Source organism: Neophocaena asiaeorientalis, unplaced genomic scaffold, assembly GCF_003031525.2.
Source record: "Neophocaena asiaeorientalis asiaeorientalis breed wild unplaced genomic scaffold, Neophocaena_asiaeorientalis_V1.1 scaffold214, whole genome shotgun sequence".
In the NCBI taxonomy this organism is placed as follows: Eukaryota; Metazoa; Chordata; class Mammalia; order Artiodactyla; family Phocoenidae; genus Neophocaena; species Neophocaena asiaeorientalis.
Window position 1 is genome coordinate 415,881 of NW_020174566.1, and position 6,032 is coordinate 421,912.

Genomic DNA, 6,032 nt, shown 5'->3' on the forward strand with positions numbered 1-6,032 from the left:
TTTAGGACAAATAATGGGGCCATTACAAAGTAACACTGTGCTTCAAATGCAGCAACTAGATGGAGCTGCAAGAAAGTAACTGCTTCTCTAGAATATAACTAGGAAAATATAGCCCCTTGAACCTCCTTCATCCAAGAGACACCCACTGATCAGAGATGCTGCACTATTCAATAGACAAAAGAAGAGTGGGGTGCCACCAACACAATGCTCTTGTCACAGGAAGAGACATGTAAACGCACTAGAAGAGGGCTGCACCCAGCACTGGATGTTCGCTGAATAAGACAAGCCGGAGGGAGGATATACAGCAGAGACCCAGGAAACAGGTCTTTCTTCACATCCACCCCATCAAAATTCTGAATCTGTAAACACTGAGATCAGTCTGTCCATTTTTAGAGTCTTCAGTTAATGGAAAAAAGAAGTTCTGAGGTTTTTGTCTCCCCTGAAATTGCTAAACAGGGCTTCACAAAGAGGCACACAAGGGTCATGAGATGATTCTGAAATAAGTTAAAGAATTTAAAGATGGAGAAAACTTTACAGATGTTAGAGGTTATTTCCCCATCAAAGAGACCCTGGCCTTTAGAGCCCTGCATAGTCAGTCACAAGTATCATAAGACCCACTATTCCCCTGCCCTGATAGTGAACAGGAGATAAGAAATACTTTCTTGGCTGTACAGCAAGGAACAACACCAGGGAGTGACACAACCAGCCTGAACTCAATGGAGAAGCTATGAAAACAACTGCTCAATAATTTTGGTTCTGGGGAGGGAACGGGTTCCGAGCTACCCTCACAGATTGGTGCTGTCAAGGTCATTTTGATTCTTCAAGTCTGTCCTTAACATCCTGCCAGTGCTCTTCAGAACTGGACCCAGTTGGATGGCTGTGGTGCCTGGTTTTGAACAGAGCTGGATGCAGTGATAAAGTCTCCCCACAAGTCATTGCTTGTAGAAACTGGAGCTGGTGCTGGTGTCGTTACAAGAGCAGGAGAATCCAAATATAAAAGGATATCTGCATCACTACCTCCATGATTGGATTTTGGTATGGGTGGTGGATTGACATGATTGCTGACGGCAACTGAGGAGGATGGTGAAGGAATTGTGACTCTGCCTCCAGATGGGGGTGGGAGTAAGCTTAGGCCCCCAGCTCCTGTAGTCTTGGACTTAGAAGCACCCTCAACTTGATGGTCTGCCCTTCCTTGAAGCCCAGATCCAACTTGGGACGATTATCCATTTCCTGAGATTCTTTGGAAATCTCAGATTCCTGCTTTACCCACTTGAAGTGATCTTGCAAAGAGACATTAAAGTCGAAGGCATCACCCCGATCTGAGCAGCCAATGCCAATGAAAGCACTATGCCCAGTACCATTCTGGATCCGGATTACAAAGTAGCAGCTGGAATCTGTCACTGTCTCCACAGTAATACCAGGATATTTTTCTACTGGTGCCTGAGCAAAGAGCTCCCCTGAAACTTTATCCTCGAGTTTGATATAAGCAATCTTCTCTTTTGACGTGATTCAGAGGCGACCAGTCCAATCAGATTGATCTCATTTCCAGTCAGATGCCCTGCAACTGTGGTTGGAGGCCCAGGGAAGAATCGGGTAGATGCTGACATAGGGCTTCACACACAGAACAGACTCATACTCCAACTCGGCCGCCATCTTGGCTCTGAGAATTTGTATTTTTAAGTTTCCAAGTGATACCTGTGCTGCTGGTCCAGGGCCTAAGCTTTGAGATCCACTGGTCTAGAACATGTAATGCATACAACTAATGCAGAGATAATCTGAGAATTATTGGCATTTTTAGTAATCCTGCTGAGGAAATGACCTTGTGTTTTGGCCGCTGGTTTTTAGAACCTCTAAACTCTTACTCTCTCCTGACTGACATCTGAAAATAAAATTATTAGGTCCTTTCTGTTTATTCATCTACCACAGATTAATTTAAAAGTAAATACGAAAGAAAGGTATAAGCTTCCTTCTTACAAAAACCTGCTTAATTTTTTAGAAAATTTCTGAAAGTGATAATATTGAATTTTTTGAAGAGGTCAAATACTTTGCTGCTAATCCAAATGCATTTGTACTAGAAAGTGCTTAAACCAGCTAATTCCTATTATTATTAAACCTTAACTTTTCGTTGTTACTCGGACTCTTCAGAAGTTTATTAATAAGATTCCATTTTTATTGTAATTATACTGTCTCTATTCTGAAGAGGAGATATACATTAAGGGCTTATATGAAATGTCATTTCAACAGTGCTGTTTTTTGTTTGTTTTTACTAGTTATCATCTTTTTTAGAATAAAAAGCGTAAGACACTAAATAAACTTTTCCAAGGGGTTTTTGTTGTGATTTTAGAAAGTGTGCCTGAGGACTTCCCTGGTGGTGCAGTGCTTAAGAATCCACCTGCCAATGCAGGGGACACGGGTTCAATCCCTGGTCCAGGAAACTCCCACATGCCACAGAGCAACTAAGCCCATGCACCACAACTACTGAGCCTGCACTCTAGAGCCCATGAGCCACAACTACTGAGCCCTTGTGCCACAACTACTGAAGTCCATGTGCCTAAAACCCATGCTCTGCAACAAAAGAAGCCACTGCCATGAGAAGCATGTGCACCACAAGGAAGAGTAGCCCCTGCTTGCCACAACAAGAGGAAGCCTGTGCACAGCAATGAAGACCCAACACAGCCAAAAATAAATAAATAAAAATAAATAATAAAAAAAACTAAATAAAAAAAAAAGAACTAACTTTAAAAAAAAAAAGAAGGAAAGAAAGAAAATGTGCCTGGAAACAGTTGACTATTACTGGAATTCTATATGTATGGAATGGGATTAACGTGTTAAAGCTTTCACAGTCTGTGAAGTCTTTCTTAAATATTCTTTTCCATCAGCAAGGTGAATGGGAAAAGCATGTGGTATTGCTGAATTTTTAAGGATTTATTATTGTCAAGGGACATTTCTTCAGTTTTGTGGCTTTACAGATTTTCAGTTAACCAGTGAGGTTTCACATGTTATTTTGGTACTTAGAAAATCTGCAAGCAAGTGAGAAGCAGGAACAAAGCCAACAAAATAAATGTGGAAAAGAGGGGGAATAATTTTTTTAAAGGTAGCCTTAAAAGGTTTGTGAACTTATCAATTTCTTCCTGCAAGAAATGTTGGCAATTGACCCGTTATGCCCTGAAAATGAAAGGTAAGTGTATCTAGTTACATGTACATTTGTTTTCCAAATCCCAAAGAAAATATAAGTATTTTAGACTCAGAACATGTGATCCATTAAATGTGTCAGTTTGATGAAAGGTGATTTCAGGATGCAGTTATCTTGTGACTCTGTGTTTAAAGTGAAAGAGGAGAGAGATCAATTGGGCTCAGATTATTCCAAACTGCTTTATCTTAAAATTGTGATTTGGGGAAGTTTTTTTAATATTTTGTTTAAGTATGAGAAGCTTCACAAAGAACATACAGCTGATGACATGGTTATAGTTTTATTCTTGGTCTCTTTATTTGAATATTTATCTTTGAACTTCTGAAAGTATATTGATTATTTTAAATATGTATTTCCTCAGCATGAACAAAGACCATTTTAAACATAGGAGACAATTTTAAACTGTCCATATTTGCTCTATTCCACAGGTCAAATAATTGTAGCATATAAATATTTTAAGTGCTATTCATCACTGATGAGAAACTTTTTGTTTTGTTTTGTAGTTAGGTAATTTTAGTAATTATTAATAAAGCCAGGTATATATGTTCACTGAGAAGATTTGTGATCTTAATGAATATGAGTCTTACTATTAAAGTCTGATATTCTTCTAAGTATCTGGGCAGAAGCTATTAAAGCTAAATACTATTTATCATTGTTTTATGTATTTTCCCTGTCTTACACCTAGCAAACATGAACCAATAAATGTTTGTTAATGAATGAATACAAGATATTTCAAGTAATTAATGGAAAACACTAGACCTTAACACAGTGGTGCTATTGCTTATTAAAATTGTTATTATTTATTACTTATTTTTTTACATGAGTGTGGTAGATCAAGAGAATGAGATATGAGATTTCACAAACATTTATGTAGCACTTAATATATGTGCTTTACAAATATTCATTTGTTTAATCCTCATAACTACACTGTGAGGTGACTATTTATTTTCCCCATTTTTCAGATGAGGAAACTGAGGAACAGAGAGATTAAGAAAATTGCCGATGACAGAGCTAAAGATAAAAATCCATCCTGCCCCATAGAGTATGCTGTGAACCACTAAGGTACACTGATTCTTTTCACATTTTAATCTTTCCTTCCTTTACGGAGCAGGCCAGAATCAGGACATTGAGAATGCAAAGTAGGCGACCCCTGTTGTGGATAGCAGGAAAGTAAGATGTAGCTAGTAGAATCATTGACTATAACATAGAGGTGAGGTCAGGGACTTTTGGAAGAAAACTGGATAGCCTATGCCTTATTCAAGGAGTGAGAAGAAGGTAGCTGGAGGAATTCATGCAGAAGATAGCATCGTGAGAGTACTTGCAGCACAGTGAAAGTAGCAGAAGGAAGACCTTCACACTTCCATCACTATCATCATCCTCATCATCGTTTGTTTTGGGAAAGAAGGTTAATGCCAGCAAAGCTCTGACTCTTCAAAAAATCTTTCATAAAAGTCTCACCCAGCATTTTCTGCTTCATTTCACTGTTCAGCAGGGGTTACATGACCACTTGTAGATGGAAAGCAACTAAAAATAAAGGAGCTATAGATGGGGTTGCACTCAATCATCACTACAAAAAGGTAATTCACAATGAAAACAAAACTTTACATGTGGAGATTGCATTGCAGCATTGTTTATAATAACAAAAAACTGGAAACAACCTAATATTAAATGATAATGAGAAAACTAAGTGAATTATGACATATCCATATGATGGAAAATAAGCAACATTTAATATCATATTTTTGAAGAGAAATGTCATAGAAAATCCTTATGACATAATATTAAGTGAAATAAAGCAGTACACACTGCAGCACAAAATGTTAACAATAGATCTTCTTAAAATAGTGGGAAAATATGTGATTTTCAATATTTTAGTTTTACTAATCAACATTTTCCAAGGTTTTTACAATCGTTAATGCTTTTCATAGGTACATCAACTAGCAGACTTCCAAAAATAAATTATGAAAGCTTTAAAAAGTAACTCTGACTACACCAAGAAAGAAAAAGAGATTTATTGGATGGATATATTGTCTTAGTTTTTATGTATCACCAATCAAAAACCAAATTCTCAAGAAGGAAAGTCTGATAAGTCTACCTTGGGTCACATACTTTTCCTATGGTCAGGAGAGCAGAGTTCTGTTAGTGACAGTCCTATCAGAATTATGTGGAGTAGAGAATGGGCTATTTCCTGAAGGAAAGGATTCTGGTCAGACAAAACCACCTGTGTAATAACAGCAGAAAAATAATGTTTCTTCTTAAAATTCACACTCATTAAATCCTCAGGCTGTGACAACACAGAAAAAATTGACCACATTTTGGGAACTCCAGGGATGGTCGGTGACAAAGATGGAGGAGACTAGAATTTGGGTAACTATCTTTCATAGAGGGTACACTATTCATTTAAGATCATAACATTCAAAGGGGAGTGCTGAATTCAGACTTTAGAAGATTGCTATTAGTATTCAAGGAGGTTTAGTCTGCAGGAAGGGTCATTAGCTTCATGTTTTCTGGCAGTGCTAAATTTAGAGTCAAACAGGTAGGTATGTTATAGATTTGAATGGCACAAAGAAATATTCATTCTCTAGGGAGGTACACTGCAAAGAAGGAGAAGGGTGAGTGCCCTTTGTAGACCATACATTGTGCTAAGAATTTAACATACATGATATTTTCACCTCACAACTCTATAAGTTAAGACATATCCATATTTCAAACTTGAAAAACCAGTTCAGTGAAATTAAATCAGTTATTTAGATCATATACCAATGGGTAGGAGAGTTGGGATTCAAATCCAGGGTTAGGGTGTTGAGACCCAGCAAAGCAAATTGGGTTCAAGCCAGAATTC

General features: G+C 37.7%; 1 pseudogene; it reads right to left on the reverse strand.

Annotated features, from left to right (window-relative positions):
• Positions 1 to 853: 853 nt before the first annotated feature.
• LOC112408370 (adaptin ear-binding coat-associated protein 1 pseudogene) lies at positions 854 to 1,653 on the reverse strand (annotated as a pseudogene).
• Between the last annotated feature and the right edge of the window lie 4,379 nt (positions 1,654 to 6,032).